We start from the raw sequence: 18,894 nt of genomic DNA, 5'->3' as shown, positions 1-18,894 counted from the left end.
CAAACTCACAGTTACGTGGGAAGAGGAGAGCCCTTCGGCATCTGAATCATGCACTTTCCTAAAGGTCTGTCGCATGATACCAGAGATGACCGAGGAACATTGTTCTCTAATCTTGGGTAGTGCCATAGCCTCTGTGTCATGGTCCTCCACTGCCTTGGGTTAGAGTTCTCTTGGTTGAGGGTACACTCGGGCACACTATTCTATCTAGTTTCTCTTCCTCGTGTTTTGTTAAAGTTTTTTTTGGGCTCAAGCCATGGCGTCCTGATGGAAGGATCCTTTTTGGTAGCTTCCTTGGGTAATCACTACTAGGATTTTCCCAGAGAATTAAACCACAGGTTATCACAGAATTCTAACTTCTGGAGCGAGTATCCTAAGGGTTTCCCCTTAAGACATCGTGTATCAACAGGGGACACGCATGTATTAATGTGCCACATAGCTATCTGCACCCCATATAGAGTTAACGCTTCAATATGGCGGACAGGGAGTGGCTGGGAGCTGAGCCGCAGCCAATCTAGATGTGGCGATATCGGTACTCGCGATGTAAACAGACGGACGCCATTGCTTTTGATGACGTCACGTCCGTCCTCATTCCTTTTGCTAGTAGCTCGCTCGATTGGACGTGTTTTTCCCTTTGTGCGACTTTATCTGCTTGCATCCTCGTCATGTCTCAACCTTCAGCTTCACCTTCTTCTGGAAAGTTGAGTACAAAGGTTTAAGTATTGTTTAAATAAGCTCTGACCTTAAAGTAAATCTTACTTTTCGAGATATTTGCATAATTGTGGCAGAGCTTTGCCAGACCGGTCAGCGCCATTTTATGACGCTGCTGTTGCTTGCATGCCTTATTTAGTTAGCCGCAACAGCCTTACCGGTATATAAATTACTAATCAGCGCTATTAGTTATTTAGTCTTCATAGCTAGGAACTTTTATCGTGTTTTTGACGCTTTAGTTAGGGTCTTCGCTGACCCCATACCAGTAGGCTTTGATTAGCCCCTAGGCCAGTGAGCCTATACCAGTGTTAATGCATGATATTTCAGTGATCCTAGTGTTAGTTATGAAGATTTTGGCATTATTTTACAATACCATTGACAGTGATGCAAGTGTTTTTTCGCCTTCAGGGACCATATAGGGGGTAGGTTATCTTGAGTGCCTTGTTAACCTTACATTATGATAGGACCCCTATATGCTCTCTTCATCCCTAGCCCTGGGCTTCCCTCTGGTAATCTTGTACCCTATTACATGTGATAGGACAAGACTCCTCAGAGTACTGTATCGCCTCCCCACCTAAGGGAATTACCCCTCCCTTAGTGTTGCGGGCCTTAAAGGTAGGATCACCTCCTTTAAGCTGAATCGGTCCTTGACCTTTTCCTTGCGATATGTCTTCTCCCTTCCTTGATTAGGGTCTAACAACCCTAATCCAGGTTAGGTTGGGAGGGCTGGTTTATGTACCTTGCTGAAATATACGCGTGCACCGTTTTTCAGTTGGTCCACCTACTATAGGTTAGGGTGAGCATCTCCCTTCCTAGGTGGCCGCTCTGGTTCATAACCCATCCTTTCTTATAAGAAGACCCTTTTCCCCCCCCCAACCTATCTCTTGCCTAGCCTAACCTACCAGTAGGTTAGGCTTCATATGTCCCCTGTCCTACACTCCACCCTAGGCTGGAGTGCTGGACCCCGTGGTGCTCCCAGTGTTGTCCGCTCTGATACATAGACCTTCCATAGTGCTATGGAGTCAGTTATCATTTGGTCGACATGAAGAGTCTCCACCCCTTCTTTGGGTACACCCTGTCCTCTCTTGGACTGCCTTAGCCCCCGGCCCTTGCGGCCCCTGCTTAGGATGATAGATTCACCTCTATCATGGTGGTACCTTTTCCAGAGGTGTCTTGACTAGGCTAATACAGCCTTGCCATCCCACCTCCATCTTTGGTGCTTGTCCCTTGCCGCCTCTACCCCGGCATTACCGCCGCTACGGCTGACTTCCTTATCCTTGCCGCCTTCCCCCGAGTGCCGGGAGATCGCCGCCGGCCGCTGGCTTACCGCCGTGGCCTCTCCATTCCCTCATAGCCTCGGCACACTGCCGACCCCTCCCGGAGTGCCGGCACTAGCAGCCGGCCCCCGGCCCCGGCTATGCTCCCTTATCCTTACCCCTGTCACCCTCCGTCTGCCTCCGGCTGCCGGAACCGCCGCTCCTTGCCGGCGGCCGCCGCTACCGGCTGCCGCCACCCTGGCTTCTTTTGACCATAGTATGATCATTCTTGAATGCCAGAAACTCTGCTCGAGCGGCTTCCGGCGTGCCGGGGGTAGGCCGGACCCGTCCGGAGGCGGCAAGATGCCTTGCACCCCTTCTCTCAGCTATCTTTACTAGCGATAGCTCCTAAAAACCGCACCTAGACGGTTTATTAACGCAGACAAACTGGTACGGAATCGTACACTTTGTTCAGTTTTCACTCTGTCTTCTTGTGTGTTTCATCTTTCCAGCACGCTACGTGTAATTGGCACGTCTGGTTGCCGGAACCTTACTAGGATCTCATGATCCCCAGACTTCTTGATAAGATTTCAAGCCTAGTCTATAATATGGTTATTCTAGATGGAATTCCCATTATCAAGACACCTTCCATGGAGGCCTACGGCCACCTGGGACTGTCTGATGCTACGGCAACCAGCCGGGCGGGTTACACGAGGCATGCGTCTGTCTCCTTTCACCCACCCTTCTGTGCATCACAATTAACTTATGTTAATATTAACTTGTTAATAATTAACTTTATATACGAGCCATATTATGACTCTACAATACTCATCGTCTCTTTCTTTTACAGGAGGAGTACGTCAAGTGTGACCACGACTTCTGCGCGGTCCGTCGGCCACACTTCTATGGACACACGGCGTGTAGGACACACGCCCCTTGTGCTCACAAGAGAGGGGATCTCAAGTACTGGGGCCCCACCACCTGTTCGGTCTGCCAAGAATGCTTACAGAAAGCATTCTATGATCCTCCCTCAGCGGAGATTCGGGACACTGCTCGGGACAACCTACGCAAGTGGGTACGTGGCTTTCAAAAGAACGTCACCGGACCATACCTAGCCACAGAAGAAATGAGGTCTTTGCTGTTCCCAAAGGCCTCACCAGACTCAGTGGTCCCAGTCGAACAGATCCCCGTACAGTAGTCCAGATTACAGTGGAACCTGATACTGTCATGGCTCAGTCCATGAATGATTGTCACCTGGATTCAGAACATGATGAACACATGTCAGAGATCTCGGAGGACACTGAGAAAACCCTTATGGCCCAGGGTGAAGGGGAGGATGATGAAGAAGAGGACCGGGTAGTATATACCGAGTCCGATAAGGAGGATGCCCCTCCCTCCATCCCCCCTCCTACTCCTACACCGACGGAAGTGTCTCTCCCGTCTACGTCCTCCACCACGACTCCTCTACCTACGGCACAGGATATGATTCGGCTCATTGAATCCGTGATGGAGCAGAAGCTCCAAGAAACTCACAAGATCATTCGGTCGATGGGAGGTTCCAAGGAATCTCGCAAAATCTCCATCAAGGACCTCCCCGCATGCTCGAGCGACAATCCGTGGCGATTCGCCGAGCATATGGTCATCGCTGACGACAAAATCTTCGTCAGCGATAAGATCGGTTCCGTACCCCTGGAAGAAGTGGAGTTCTTCCCCCGCTTTGAGGCGTATCCGGACTGTTACGTCCGTCTACGTTCAGAACCATCCTCAAAGGAAGAGACCGAACCGAAGGAGAAAATAGTGTTCGATCTCTCGAAGGCCCAGGCTATGCTTGCCAAAGCGCTTAAGAGCAGAGGCTTTACCTGCTCTGGACTTCCGGCTCTGAGCAAGAAGTACCCCACCTACGTTGCGCCCGATGAAGTGGTGATACCCTTCACGGAAAAGGCCTTCGCTGCCTGCCTTAAGGCTGTAGAAGAAGGGAAATCCTGCCCTGCATTGGAGGAATGCAGACCTTTCTCCGCAGCCACCCCGCCCGACACCAAACACTGGAAGGATGTGCAACACACCTTCGTGGTGGGCAAACTAGATCCTGACGTTGCTGGACGTCAGTTTAATGAGGACCTCCCCAAGCTAAACGAACACCTCCTTCGTAGGGAACAGGAAACGAAGGAGAGGCTGGCAGCATCTCTCACTCTCCAGGTCCAGATGGACGTAATGGCTGGTGACACCAGAGTCCCTGACCATTACATGGTCCTTGCCAAATCTCATATGGCAACCTTAGTCAAGGATCTGTACCACTTCATGCGAGCTCGTAGAGCCTGCAGAGAATTCGTGTTCTCCAGTGCCACTGTCAGACACGAACCCCGGAAACTGATTGCCTCCAACATCTGGGGCAAGTACCTCTTCCCGTCTGATCTAGTGAAAGAGATCACAGACAAGGCCGCATCTGAGAACAGGAACCTTCTCAACAAATGGGGCATGTCTAGGAAGAGAAAGCCCTCTCAGGATGACGGTCCTCAGCCTAAGAGGAAGCAGTCGAAGCATAGACCCCAGCAACGTCAGCACAGACGTCAGTTTCCGGCACCCGCTACTCCCCAAGTGGCCGCTCAGCCGCCACAGACCTTTCAGTTGGTCCCACAGCCGGTTTTGTCCTCATCACCGGCCTTCAACCCCGCCTTCGAGCAGCACTCCACTACCTTTCGTCCCAAAGGTAGAAGCTCAGGCAGGGGTTCCGGCAGAGATTCCTCTCGCCGGCCCTCCAGAGGCAGAGGAGGACAGGGAGCTAGCGGCCGAGGCAGCAAGTCCTCGGGACCCCAGAAGCAATGAAGTGCTTCCGGTGGGAGGAAGACTCCGCCACTTCCAGGATCGCTGGACCTTCGACTCCTGGGCACACAGCATCATCAAGAAAGGTCTGGGCTGGAGCTGGGCGCAACCACCCCCAACCTTCCAGCAATTCTTCCAACGTTCAACCCCCCTCCTGGAAGAATATGTGCTAGACCTCTTGAACAAGAAGGTGATAAGAAGGGTGAAGTCCACAAGGTTCCAAGGGAGACTGTTTTGTGTTCCCAAGAAAGACTCAGACAGACTCAGAGTCATTCTGGACTTATCCCCCCTCAACGTATTCATATCGAACAACAAGTTCAAAATGCTGACTCTTCAACAGATCAGAACCCTCCTGCCTCGAGGGTCTTTCACGGTCTCGATAGACCTGGCGGACGCATACTGGCACATACCAATGAACCATCACGCTTCCTCCTACCTAGGATTCCGACTCCAACGGAAAAGCTATGCCTTCCGGGCCATGCCCTTCGGACTCAACGTGGCCCCTCGGATATTCACAAAGCTAGCGGACGCAGTAGTACAACAGCTCCGCATCCGAAACGTCCAGGTGATGGCCTACCTCGACGACTGGCTAGTGTGGGCGCCCTCGCCCGAGGATTGTATAGAATCCTGCAGAAAAGTTACCCAGTTTCTCGAACACCTGGGATTCCAGATAAACGCGAAAAAGTCTCGCCTATCTCCAGCTCAGAAGTTCCAATGGTTAGGCATCCACTGGAATCTTCAGTCACACCGCCTTTCCATTCCAGCAAAGAAAAGGAAGGAAATAGCAGGGTCTGTCAAGCGACTGTTAAAATCCAAACGGATCTCGAGACGCCAGCAGGAACAAGTTCTAGGCTCTCTACAGTTCGCCTCGATCACAAACCCAGTGCTTCGTGCACAGCTAAAGGATGCAGCGGGAGTCTGGAGACGTTCCGCATCCATCGCTCGAAGAGACCTCAAGAGACGGCTCCCAAGCAGACTTCGACTTCTTCTAAAGCCGTGGTCAGAAGCGAGGGCCCTAAAAAGGTCCCTTCCTCTCCAACACCCACCTCCATCTCTCAACATCCATACGGACGCTTCGTTGGAGGGTTGGGGAGGTCACTCCCACCAAAAACAGGTTCAAGGCACTTGGTCTCCCCTATTCAAGACGTTTCACATCAACATCTTGGAGGCCATGGCGGTTCTTCTGACGCTGAAGAAACTCTCCCCGCCCCCGTCGATACACATTCGCCTGACCCTGGACAGCTCTGTGGTAGTGCGTTGTCTCAATCGCCAGGGCTCAAGATCGCCCAAGATAAATCAGGTGCTCCTGACAATCCTCCGTCTGGCAGAAAGGAAGAAATGGCACCTGTCTGCAGTTCACCTACAAGGATTCCGCAATGTGACAGCGGACGCTCTATCTCGGACAAACCCGATAGAGTCGGAATGGTCTCTAGACGCAAGATCATTCTCCTTCATCTCTCACCGAGTCCCAGAACTCCAGATCGACCTCTTCGCAACGAGCGACAACCATCAACTTCCTCGATATGTAGCCCCGTACGAGGACCCCAAAGCGGAAGCGGTGGACGCCATGACCTTGGATTGGAACAGATGGGCCAAGATTTACCTGTTCCCTCCCACCAATCTTCTGCTGAAAGTCCTCTCCAAATTGAGAACCTTCAAAGGGACAGCAGCTCTAGTGGCTCCCAAGTGGCCCCGCAGCAACTGGTACCCCTTGATCCTGGAGATGCAGCCAACGCTGATCCCCCTCCCGGACCCAGTTCTCTCCCAGCAAATACAGAAGTCGACTGTCTTCGCTTCATCATCGAAAATCAAGGACCTTCATCTCATGATTTTCTCACCCTAGCCGCTAAGAAAAGGTTTGGGATTTCGAAGAAGAGTCTAGACTTCCTCGAGGAATACAAGACCGAATCCACGAGAAGGCAATACGAATCGTCTTGGAGGAAATGGGTCTCCTTCGTCAAGGCAAAGAACCCCTCGAAAATCACCATAGATTTTTGCATGTCCTTCTTCATTCACCTTCATGGACAAGGCTTGGCAGCCAACACGATTTCTACTTGCAAATCGGCCTTGACTAGACCTTTGTCATACGCCTTCCAAATAGATCTGTCTAGCGACATCTTCAACAAACTACCGAAGGCCTGTGCCCGTTTACGACCGGCACCCCCTCCGAGACCAATCACTTGGTCTCTAGACAAAGTTCTCCACTTCGCCTCCAACTTGGACAATGATTCATGCCCTCTTAAGGACCTGACTCAGAAAGTTATATTTCTCTTCGCTCTAGCTTCGGGAGCCCGAGTCAGCGAAATAGTGGCACTATCTAGAGAAGAGGGACATATCGTTTTCAACGATTCAGGAGACCTCTCCCTCTTCCCTGATCCGACGTTTCTCGCAAAGAACGAATTACCTACCAAACGATGGGGCCCGTGGAGGATATGCCCCTTGAAGGAAGATGCCTCTCTATGTCCAGTAGAGAGCCTTAAGGTCTATCTTCATAGAACTTCAAACTTTGGTGGAGGCCAACTCTTCAAAGGAGAAACATCGGGCAGCGACCTGTCACTGAAACAATTGAGAGCAAAAATCACCTACTTCATTCGCAGAGCGGATCCAGACAGTACACCCGCTGGTCATGATCCTAGGAAAGTCGCTTCGTCTCTGAATTTCTTTCAGAGTATGGATTTCGAGAGCCTCAAGAACTATACAGGCTGGAAATCCTCGCGTGTTTTCTTTAAACATTATGCGAAACAAGTGCACGAAGTGAAACATTTTGTGGTAGCCGCAGGTAGTGTTATGAAACCTGCTCTGAACTCTGCTTAGAACAGTGAGTTATTAGGGACTCTAACTCGTCGGGTGCCTATGTTGACCCTCAAGTGATACGTAGTGAAGCAGAAACCACCTTGTGTTTTCTTTAACTGTTCTTACCTCAGGTGAAATGTCATAGTAGATTACCACATGAGTGCTACATGCCACGTGCATGACGTGTGTTACATAAAGACTAACGTTCCGTAGAACGAGTGCCTACTAATACTTGATTCTTCCCTTTCAGACTCAAGAGCACGCCTTTATGACTATGTACATTTTTATCAATGTAAATGTTTTTTACTATTTATTGCATGACATGTATTGATTTACCTGCAATTATATAATAAAATGTCTATTTTATTACTTGTGCGTCTCCCTTGCTCCTTTCTTACTATGAAATATACTAATTGTCATAGTTTTATTACCCTTTATTCTTGGTTAAAGAAAATGCCAGGATTTACTCCGGGCATTTATTTATATAGAGCAAGTAAGTTTCCTTAGCGAATACTTACTCAATTATGAAGATGAGTCAACTCCATGCACGAAGTGTACAACCACCACTTCTTCAAGTTTGTTTCGACGCGAATACCAAATCGCTCTGACTTATCTTATGGATCTCATTGTTCCTTCAGCCTATATGAATAGCCTTCCCATGACCACTTTGATCTCAGCATAGCCCGTGGGGACTTCCATGCCAGGGGGGCAGGAAGGCAACTGCCTCACGGTAGCTCTAGTATAGACCACTATGCTTTCGGCTCAATGTTTTAGCACTCACTTATAAAGGGGAAAAAGTCTACCATGATACACTAATTCTCTGGTACTCTTCCATCAGGACGCCATGGCTTGAGCCCAAAAAACGGATTTTGAGCGAAGCGAAAAATCTATTTTTGGGTGAGATAGCCATGGCGTCCTGATGGACCCACCCTGTCTGTTATCAGGTCCCGCCCTGCGCCGCTGTATCATGGTGATGAGCGAGCTCCAGACTTTCGGAATGAGGACGGACGTGACGTCATCAAAAGCAATGGCGTCCGTCTGTTTACATCGCGAGTACCGATATCGCCACATCTAGATTGGCAGCGGCTCAGCTCCCAGCCACTCCCTGTCCGCCATATTGAAGCGTTAACTCTATATGGGGTGCAGATAGCTATGTGGCACGTTAATACATGCGTGTCCCCTGTTGATACACGATGTCTTAAGGGGAAACCCTTAGGATACTCGCTCCAGAAGTTAGAATTCTGTGATAACCTGTGGTTTAATTCTCTGGGAAAATCCTAGTAGTGATTACCCAAGGAAGCTACCAAAAAGGATCCTTCCATCAGGACGCCATGGCTATCTCACCCAAAAATAGATTTTTCGCTTCGCTCAAAATCCGTTTATAGTTTATATAGGAAAAATTTGTTTTAGTGTTGTTGCTGTTCTTAAAATATTTTCTTTTTCCTTGTTTCCTTTCCTCCCTGGGCTACTTTCCCTGTTAGGGGCACTGGGCTTATAGCATCCTGCTTTTCCAAAGAGGGTTGTAGCTTAGCAAGTAATAATGATAATAACAGTAATACATGCCCCAGCCCCTGCAAGACCCTAACGGCAGAGTGGTTAGGAGGTCTTGACCGCTTGACCTGCACATTGGGTGGTGCATGTTTGTGTGTTTATACAGTAAGTGATTGTATATTTAACCTATTTCGTCCTTATAATCTTGAAAGGAACTCTTGAATTTTTAAACACTTTACTGTAATTTTTTCTTTATCATTGTCTTATAACCTTTAAAGAATTTCAAATTAACTAATCATAATTTTGGTTAAACCCTTCCATATATATATATATATATATATATATATATATATATATATATATATATATATATATATATATATATATTTATTTATACACACTATACAGTTTATATATAAATGGAATTGTAAGACTACTGTAAATCAGTAATCACTCAATAATGGCACAGTACAGTACTGTCCAAACAGCGCTATAGTTATAAACTAAATTAAAATGAATAAATAATACAGTTTCTTTAATTAAAGGCTTACAGCAGAGTAGACAAAGAAACTATGTAATTAATTTTCAACTAGGCTCCATTAGGCACTGGAAGAGTTGGAAGACCAAGGCCTACGTGGCTGAAGACTATGAAGCGTGAAGTAAGAGGTGATAAATGGAGAAGTATTGATTTAAAAGCTGAAGATAGAGACGACTAGCGAAATCTAACCAAGCCCCTTTGCGTCAATAGGCGTAGGAGGAGGAGATGGTGATGATATATCTATTAAAATCACAGGGAAACGTGATGCTCAGATGTAAAAAAACTACAGTGAAAATGAAATAGGAAATATAATCTTAAAAGTCCTGACTATAGTTTCATGTTCCTTTTCTTTCAGTCTTCTGAAGAAAGAACATTGTCAGTCTCTAGAGAACTGTCACTGTCCCTTGCCACTGCTCATAGATACACACCACTGCCACTCATGAGCGACCTTTAAAATGAAATTGTATTCTCGTAAACTAGTTGATTGTCTGTTTTATTGTTCTGACTGTCACTATTATCCTGACATCGTCTTTCTTACAAATGCCCTTGTTATCTTCTAATTTATCAAGGACGAATTTTGGAAGAGAGAATGATGAATAAATGGATTTTGAGCGAAGCGAAAAATCTATTTTTGGGTGAGATGGCCATGTCGTCCTGATGGAAGTTCCTATAGGGTAGCCTCCTTGGGTATATTACAACTACGGCGATATTCCCAGAGAATTTACCTTAAGGTACCCAGAATTCTAACTCCTGGAGCGAATATCCCTAATAAAAGAACCAGGGATATCGCGAAATATCAGAGGACGTATTCTTGACACGCCACATGGCAATCTGCACCCCGAACAGAGATAACACTTCGAAGGGGTCAATTGGCAAGAAAACGAAAACGAGAAAGAAAAGGAGAGCCGCTCGCAAGGTCTCTCTCCTCTCCCGTTTCGTAAGCATGCATTGCGCCGCTCACGGCGCCATCTGTATTCCTTGTAGCGATACACGAGGTGCTACAGATACTGTATGTAGGGAGGGGACCTACAGCCCTTTCATAGAAAGGAAAGGGCGGGTCCATCAGGACGACATGGCCATCTCACCCAAAAATAGATTTTTCGCTTCGCTCAAAATCCGTTTTTTGGGCTCAAGCCATGTCGTCCTGATGGAAGTATACCAGAGCATTACTGTATCTGTGGATTCTCAAAATGTGCCGTACTCCCCGGAGGTATTTCCCCGGTCGACTAGACCTAGAGACCTAAGATGTCACCGTTATACATCTTTTCAACTAACCATAAACCATGTTAGTGCTTCCTGCCCCCTACAGGGAAGAGTCCTACTAGACTCTGGAAAAGTCTCTAAGAGTACATATACCTATGTATGAATAACAGACAAGCCAATATAGTGGTCTCACCCTATATCATGTAAAGCATAGTTTGTAAAGAACCACTGCGTCAATATGAAATATCGACCAGTTCTCCGTTCAATACCGTATTGGACAAAGGTTTATATCCAAGTAGGAGGAAACTTGCATATCCGCCACCGTCCCCTTAGGGCATGGAGTCTTCCCGCTAAGGGAAAGCATAAACCAATGCAAAAATTGCTTGCATAAAAGAACAATCTACAGTATTAGAATTATCCCAGATAAATATACATAGTAAGAATGCTCAATTATTATCAATAAATTGACACAGGTGAAGGAGACGCAAGGTTCGCAAGAACTAGTTTATTGACAGACAATAAATAAAACAGGTTAACAACAATTATATATATATAAGAGGATGATAACCAAAAAATTAAGCATAAGCATGATAGTAAACAGAAACTTTTTTATCTGAAAGAAAAACATTAGCGCCACTTTTAACATACCAAGGTATCAAAGTTGTAAAAGTCTGTATTACTAATCAGTCACATTAGCGTTAGAAACGCTCGGCACACATGTCTGCACTTATGCTAGGTTCACCTTTGAAAGTGGAACAGTCAACGTGGGCAACCCGGTGCCCTCACACTTAGTTTGTAGAACAGTATGTAACTACACACTCGCCCTGGAATTAATCGTCCCAATTAAATCCATTGTTCCTCGCAGAGTTAAACAGCAGGGTTAACGACGCAACCCACTGCCACCACAGACCTCTTTAGTTGCTCCACTTGCTTCTCATAGTGACGAAAGAACACTCTGGAAGACTTCCAGCCAGTGTATGAACGAAGATGTTTCAAATCCATACAATTAAAGAAATTTAAGGATGAGGCAACTTTCCTCGGATCGTGACCTGCGGGTGTACTGTCAGGATCCGCTCTGCGAATAAAATATGTGATTTTCGCCCTGAGGTGTTTCAGTGATAAATTTGAGCCTGATATTTCTCCCCTGAATAGTTGACCACCCTTGAAGTCTGAAGTTCTACGAAGATAGACCTTTAGGCATTCTACTGGACATAGAGATGCATCTTCTTTCAGAGGACAGATTCTCCAGGGACCCAACCTGTTGGTGGGTAACTCGTTCTTGGCGAGAAACGTAGGATCCGGAAACAGGTTCAGCTCTCCCCCATCCAAGAACTGAACACGACCTTCCTCTCTCGAGAGGGCTACAATCTCACTAACCATGGCCCCGGACGCGAGTGCAAATAGGAAAATAACTTTTTGGGTCAAATCCTTTAACGCACACTCCTCATTGTTCAACAGTGAAGCGAAATGAAGAACTTTATCTAAAGACCATGAAATGGGCTTTGGAGGTGCTGAAGGTCTGAGCCTAGCACAGGCTTTCGGAATTTTATTAAAAATCTCGTTAGCGAGGTCGACCTGGAAGGCATATAGAATGGGTCTTGTCAAAGCAGATTTAGACGTTGAAATCGTGTTAGCTGCCAACCCTTGACCATGGAGGTGGATGAAGAAAGATAAGCAGAAGTCCGTCGAGATCTCCTGCGGATTCTTCGCCTTGACAAAGGCCACCCATTTTCTCCAAGATGACTCATATTGCCTTCTAGTAGATTTGCACTTATATTCCTCTAGGAAGTCTATGCTGTCTTTCGAAATCACGAAACGCTTTCTCACCGCTAGGGAGAGAAAATCATGAGCTGCAGGGTCCGGGTTTTCTGTAATGAAGCGCAGACAGTCGACTTCTGGACTCGCTGGGTCAGAACTGGATCTGGTAGCGGTAGAAACTTCAGCCGTAGTTCCAATGCCAGAGGGAACCACACGCTGTTCGGCCACTTGTGAGTCACTATTGCCGCTACTCCCTTGAAGGATCTCAGTTTGTTGAGGACCCTCAACAGAAGGTTGTGAGGAGGGAACAGATAAATCCTGGACCATCTGTTCCAGTCGAGGGACATCGCGTCCACTGCTTCCGCCAAGGGGTCCTCGTACGGGGACACGTACAGGGGTAACTTCTTGTTGTCTTTCATCGCAAAGAGGTCTATCTGCAGTTCTGGGACTGACTCAAGATGAAGGAGAATGATCCTGCGTCTAGGGACCACTCCGACTCTATCGGTGTGAACCTGGATAGAGCGTCCGCTGTCACATTGCGGACTCCTTGAAGGTGAACTGCCGACAGGTACCACTTCTTCTTTTCCGCCAGTCGAAAGATGGCCAACATCACCTGGTTGAGAGGTGGTGACCTCGATCCTTGTCGATTCAAGCATCTCACAATCACCTCGCTGTCCAGCACCAACCTTATGTGGATCGAGCGACGCGGGGAGACTTTCTTCAAGGTAAGGAGCACTGCCATAGCTTCCAGAAAGTTTATGTGAAATGTCTTGAATAGATTGGACCAAGTCCCTTGGGCCTTCTTCCGATGAGAATGACCTCCCCACCCCTCCTTCGAGGCGTCTGTGTGAATAGTCAACGAGGGGGGAGGTGGCTGAAGAAGTACCGACTTCTTTAGTTGTCTGGCTTGGGACCAAGGCCTGAGAAGAGTACGTAGACGAAGCGGAACTGGTCTTCTCAGATCTCTTCGCGCGTTTGATGCATAACTTCTCCAAACTCCGGTTGCATCCTTTAGCTGTGCTCTTAGCACCGGGTCTGTTACCGAAGCAAACTGGAGAGAACCCAGCACTCTCTCCTGTTCACGTCTTGATATCCTTTCGGAATCCAGAAGTCTCTTGACAGAACCAGCTATCTCCTTCCTCTTCTTCGCCGGGATGGAGAATCGGTGTGACACTAGGTCCCAGTGGATTCCCAACCACTGGAACCTTTGAGATGGAGAAAGTCGAGACTTTTTTCTGTTGATCTTGAAGCCTAGATACTCTAGGAACTGGATCACCTGCAGGGAAGCTTGCAAGCATTCTGTCTTGGATGCTGCCCACACCAGCCAGTCGTCCAGGTAGGCTACCACCTGGATTCCCTTTAGGCGTAATTGTTTGAGAGCTACGCTCGCAAGCTTCGTGAAGATCCTTGGGGCTATATTTAGCCCGAATGGCATGGCTCTGAAGGCGTATAGTCTTCGTTGTAGCTTGAACCCTAGGTAGGGGGAGAGTCGGCGATTGATTGGAACGTGCCAATAGGCGTCTGACAAATCTATGGAGACGGTAAATGCCCTCTTGGGCAGTAAGGTCCTTATGTGTTGCAGTGTTAGCATCTTGAACTTGCAGTTCACTATGAACTTGTTGAGTGGCGACAAGTCCAGAATGACTCTGAGTTTTTCCGAGTACTTCTTGGGAACACAAAACAGCCTGTGGGCCCAGGGATCGAAGGTCCACCGATCCCGAAAATTCTGAAGTCTCCCTCCTACCGGTATCATCTCACTTCGACTGCTGTCCTGAGGTCTTGCCTCCCTGACTGCGACCACCCCTGAATCCCCTTCCCCTTGAGGGGCGCCTAGACGAGCCTCTGGCTGCTCCTCTAGGCTTTGCTCGAAAGGTAGTTGACTGCCCTTCGAACGTTGGGTTAAATGCCGGAGACTGCGTCGACACGGCTTGGGGTACCCATTGGAATATGGTCGGGGTTTGTGCCACCATCTGGGGCACTGAAGGCATCGGCAATTGCTGTTGCTGTTGCTGTCTGGCTTGGCTGGCCGAGAGGGTAGCCTAGTCCTCTTAGTCTTCTTCTTTGGTTGGGGACCCTCATCCGGGGAAGACTTTCTCTTGAGAGACAGGCCCCACTTCTGGAGAAGGTTTCTATTCTCCGTGGCGGCCTTATCCACAACCTCCTTGACCGCTTCGTTAGGGAAAAGGTCTTTGCCCCAAATGTTGGAGGAGATTAGTTTCCTTGGCTCGTGCCTCACCGCAGCCGAGGCGAACACAAACTCCCTACAAGCTCTCCTCGCCCTGACGAAGCTGTAAAGATCCTTCGTCACTGTGGCCAGATGAGTCTTGGCCACTACCATGAACATCTCATGGACCTTGGGGTCACTTGCCATTGTCTCAAGAGTGGTTTGAAGAGACATTGAGGCAGCCAGTCTTTCTTTCGTCTCGAGCTCCCTCCGCAAAAGAAAGTCAGACAGCTTAGGGAGGTTCTCACCGAACTGACGTCCGGCAATATCAGCCTCCAACTTCCCGACTGAGAAGGTAAGATGGACGTCCTTCCAGTCCTTGTGGTCCATAGGTAGGGCCAGAGACAAAGGTTTACACTCCTCCAAGGAGGGGCATGGCTTGCCAGCCTCAACTGCTTTTAGCGCAGCCGCAAAACCTTTCTGCAAAAAGGGGAAGGCTCTAGCAGGAGAGGACACAAAAGGAAGGGTGCTTCTTACTCAAAGCAGCAACCTTTGAGTTCGTGAAGCCCCTCTCTTTCATCGAGGATGAAAGCAAAGCTTGAGCCTTAGCATGGTCCATAACTATGACCTCCTTCGGCTCTGTCTCCTCCTTTGAAGCTGGTTCCTTCCTCAAACGGATATAACAGTCCGAATACGACCCTTTGCTGGGCCAGAATTCCACCTCCTCCAGGGGAACTGAGCCCAACTTTTCCGACATGACGATCTTTCCGACCGTCATCGGCATGTGCTCAGCATATCTCCACGGGTTAGCATCTGAGCACAAGGGAAGGTCTTTCACGTTGAGCCTCTTCTGGGGCCCACGTGATGCTGCAAGTTTCCGCATCTGCAATTCCATTGCAGCCGCCTTCTCATTATTCTCCCTCTGCATCTGTTGGATCATTCCAACGATGGAGGAGAGGGTCTGTCCCAGCTCTACTGGGAGAGCGGACGATGTTGAGGGAATAGGTTCAGGGACCTGAACCGGAGCAGCCGACACCTCGTCGACCTCTTCCTCTTCAATGTCTGGAGCCTGATCTTCATCCTGGTCTTCTGCCAGGAGGTCCTCTTCCAGACGCTCGGACACCTCCGACATCCTGTCATCCAACTGGATGTCCTGCAGGGCGACCGCGACTTCAGCATCCACCGGGATCTGAACTACGGGGAACTCCACTTGAGGCTGGGGAATCACTGCATCAGCTGACGCTCTGGGGAAAAGGTAAGCCCTCATCTTCTCACTTGGAAGATAAGGTCCAGAGGTGTTCTTCTGGAAACCCCTTACCCAGGTACGAAGCTTCTCCCTTGCTATTTCCCTTGACTCCGCCGTCCTAGGGGAATCAAAAGCCTCAGCAACCAGGTTAGTGCACACGGTACATACCTGCGGGTCCCAGTACCGGAGATCACCTTTGGAGACAGCGCATGCTGCGTGCCTCCTACACAACTCATGTCCGCAGAAGTTCTTGCTGTGGACGTTGCAGAAAACACTTCCGCACTTCGGATGGTCCTCCTGTAAATAGAAGAAATTTCCATGAGTATCAAGTGAACTACGTATCACTGGATATACATAGTTTAGCATAATAACACAGAAAGAAAAGACACACACTTGTGTTTCCCGCACAGTCAATTGTTGCAACCTTCCAGATAATAAAATCGTATGGTTAATCTGTCCTAGAGCAACCAATGAAAAATTTCCAGAGGAAACAGGTGTAGCTCACACCTAAAGGATGATTTTAAAATACCGGATAGTAGACAAGAAAGAACTTACTTTCTTTATCTGTAAGGCAACACCAAAGGGCTGTGCAAGATAACACAAAAAAGTTAGAAAACACAGTGTTGTAACAATACTATACTATAGTTTTCTCCCTACAGTATATACTATACTGAGGAATACTGGTACAGTATAGAAGGTAATGTGCCGGCCGGCACTCACCATAACTAGATCTAAAGTATACTACTTAAGAGCTATAAGGCGGCAGAACGCTGGTTCAAATGCATGTGCCGGCCGGCAACTACACAAGGTAGCACCCGGCTGCCGGCCACCACTCGTAGCGACCGGCAGACAATGGCGTGATAATAGCCGGCCGGCAAAGGTATACAACCGATGCCGGCCGGCAGCAAAAGAACCAGAGAACTCCGACTGCCCGGCTGCCGGCCACTTAGGCCGGCAGCCGGCTAGGGTACAACACTAGAAGAAAACAGAATGGATGCCGGGATAAGAGACTGTACTACCTCAAAGCCCGGCAACCTGAAAGAGTGCACATAAGGAAGGGGAGAATATAATTCAGGCTTCCTGACCAATGCCATCTGGCTCTACAGACAAACATGGATGAGGGACCAAGAGAGGTCCGGGCAGCACTCAAAGCAGAAGACCTTTGCCGGCCGGCAAGGGACTGAGTCAACTCCACATCCTAACCTATGCTAGGTACAGATGTAGAATGACAGACAGAAATGTAAAGGCTAGGCCATTACAGAGGAAAGAGGGGGAAGGGACGAAGAGGGTCCTACCAACCTTGCTTTAGTAATGAATCACCCGCAGCCAAGAAAACTCATCTTAGCCTAAGGGAGATCCGAGGAGGGAGGCCAGCAATACTTGCCAACCCCCACGGAACCAAAGCAAGGAAGGTGTTGCTATTCCCAGAAAAAGGATCTTATCCTCGACACCGAGAACAGCAACATTGGACTAGTCTGCTAGATCACAAGAAGAAGGAATCATCTCGTACAGAAACCTTTGAAAGTGACCTAAGGAGGCTAAGCCTCCTATGTCTGTGTCAGTCTAGCGAGGGAGTCTCAACCCCAAGCCAGACATAAACAGACTCAGACTAAGAACTCTGATGTTCTGCCCCCTCTCTGAAGCCAGACTTACTGGAAACAGGAAGGAACAGCAACACCCTAATATAGTTGTATCGAAAGTTAATTCAGATAAACCACTAGGGTTAAGCCCAAGGCTTAAACAGAGGGAAAGGGATTGCACATCTTCTCCAAAGAAAAGAGAGCAACCTGGGAGTGTGAGAAAGTATACTAAGGCCCCATAGGCAACTTAGCCTAGGCGCCAAGAGAATCGATTACCTAAATCACCGAAACTCACTCGTATACTATCTTGGAAGAAATCAATATAATCTTAAATGTATAAAACTGCCTAAAGCTTCAATAAAATTTTAAAACACTCGGAAATCTGAATATCATGCAGGAAAGTACTAGGGCCAAACGACTAGGCAACACGGTCTAGCGTAGGCCAGAATCGGCGAATCCTTCGCCAAGACAAATAAACGGATTTTGAGCGAAGCGAAAAATCTATTTTTGGGTGAGATAGCCATGGCGTCCTGATGGAAGGTTCCTTTTTGGTAGCTTCCTTGGGTATATAACTACTAGATATTCCCAGAGAATTTAACCACAGGTTTATCACAGAATTCTAACTTCTGGAGCGAGTATCCTAAAGGTTTCCCTTTAAGACATCGTATATCAACAGGGGACGCATGTATTAACGCGCCACATAGCTATCTGCACCCCACACAGAGTTAACACTTCGATGTGGAGGAGCGGAGAATAGCTGGGGAGCCGTTCCACAGCTAATCTCGTCCGTGGCTACTTTTGGTACTCAAAACGTAAACAAACGGGCGCCATTGCTAAATGACGTCACATCCGTCCTCATCCTGAAGCCAGTTGCTTGCCGATCACCATGATACAGCAGGACAGGGTGGGACCTGAAAGGCTGGACGAAGTAGCAGGGAGGGTTCATCAGGACGCCATGGCTATCTCACCCAAAAATAGATTTTTCGCTTCGCTCAAAATCCGTTTTTTGGGCTCAAGCCATGGCGTCCTGATGGAAGAATACCAGAGAATCAATGTATCGTGGTAGATTTTCCCCTTGTAGTGTAAGTGCCGAGGGCTTTGAATAGAGTAAGCATGGTAATCTTGATAGAGGTTCCGTGGGGCTGAAACTTCCTGCCCCCTTTGGCAGAGAAGTCCCAACGGACCATGCTGAGGATCAAAGTGGTTCTTGAAGGGCTACCCACCTTGCGGGGAGAACGTGAAGAACTCGGAGACAAGACAGAATGGTTGCTATTCATATAGGAACATTCTCAATGACAGACAAGTGGTGGTTAGGCACTGTATATTGTAAAAGAGAA

The sequence above is a fragment of the Palaemon carinicauda genome, chromosome 30 (genome assembly GCF_036898095.1).
Source record: "Palaemon carinicauda isolate YSFRI2023 chromosome 30, ASM3689809v2, whole genome shotgun sequence".
Classification (NCBI taxonomy): Eukaryota; Metazoa; Arthropoda; class Malacostraca; order Decapoda; family Palaemonidae; genus Palaemon; species Palaemon carinicauda.
Note: the sequence above shows the minus strand (reverse complement) of the source record.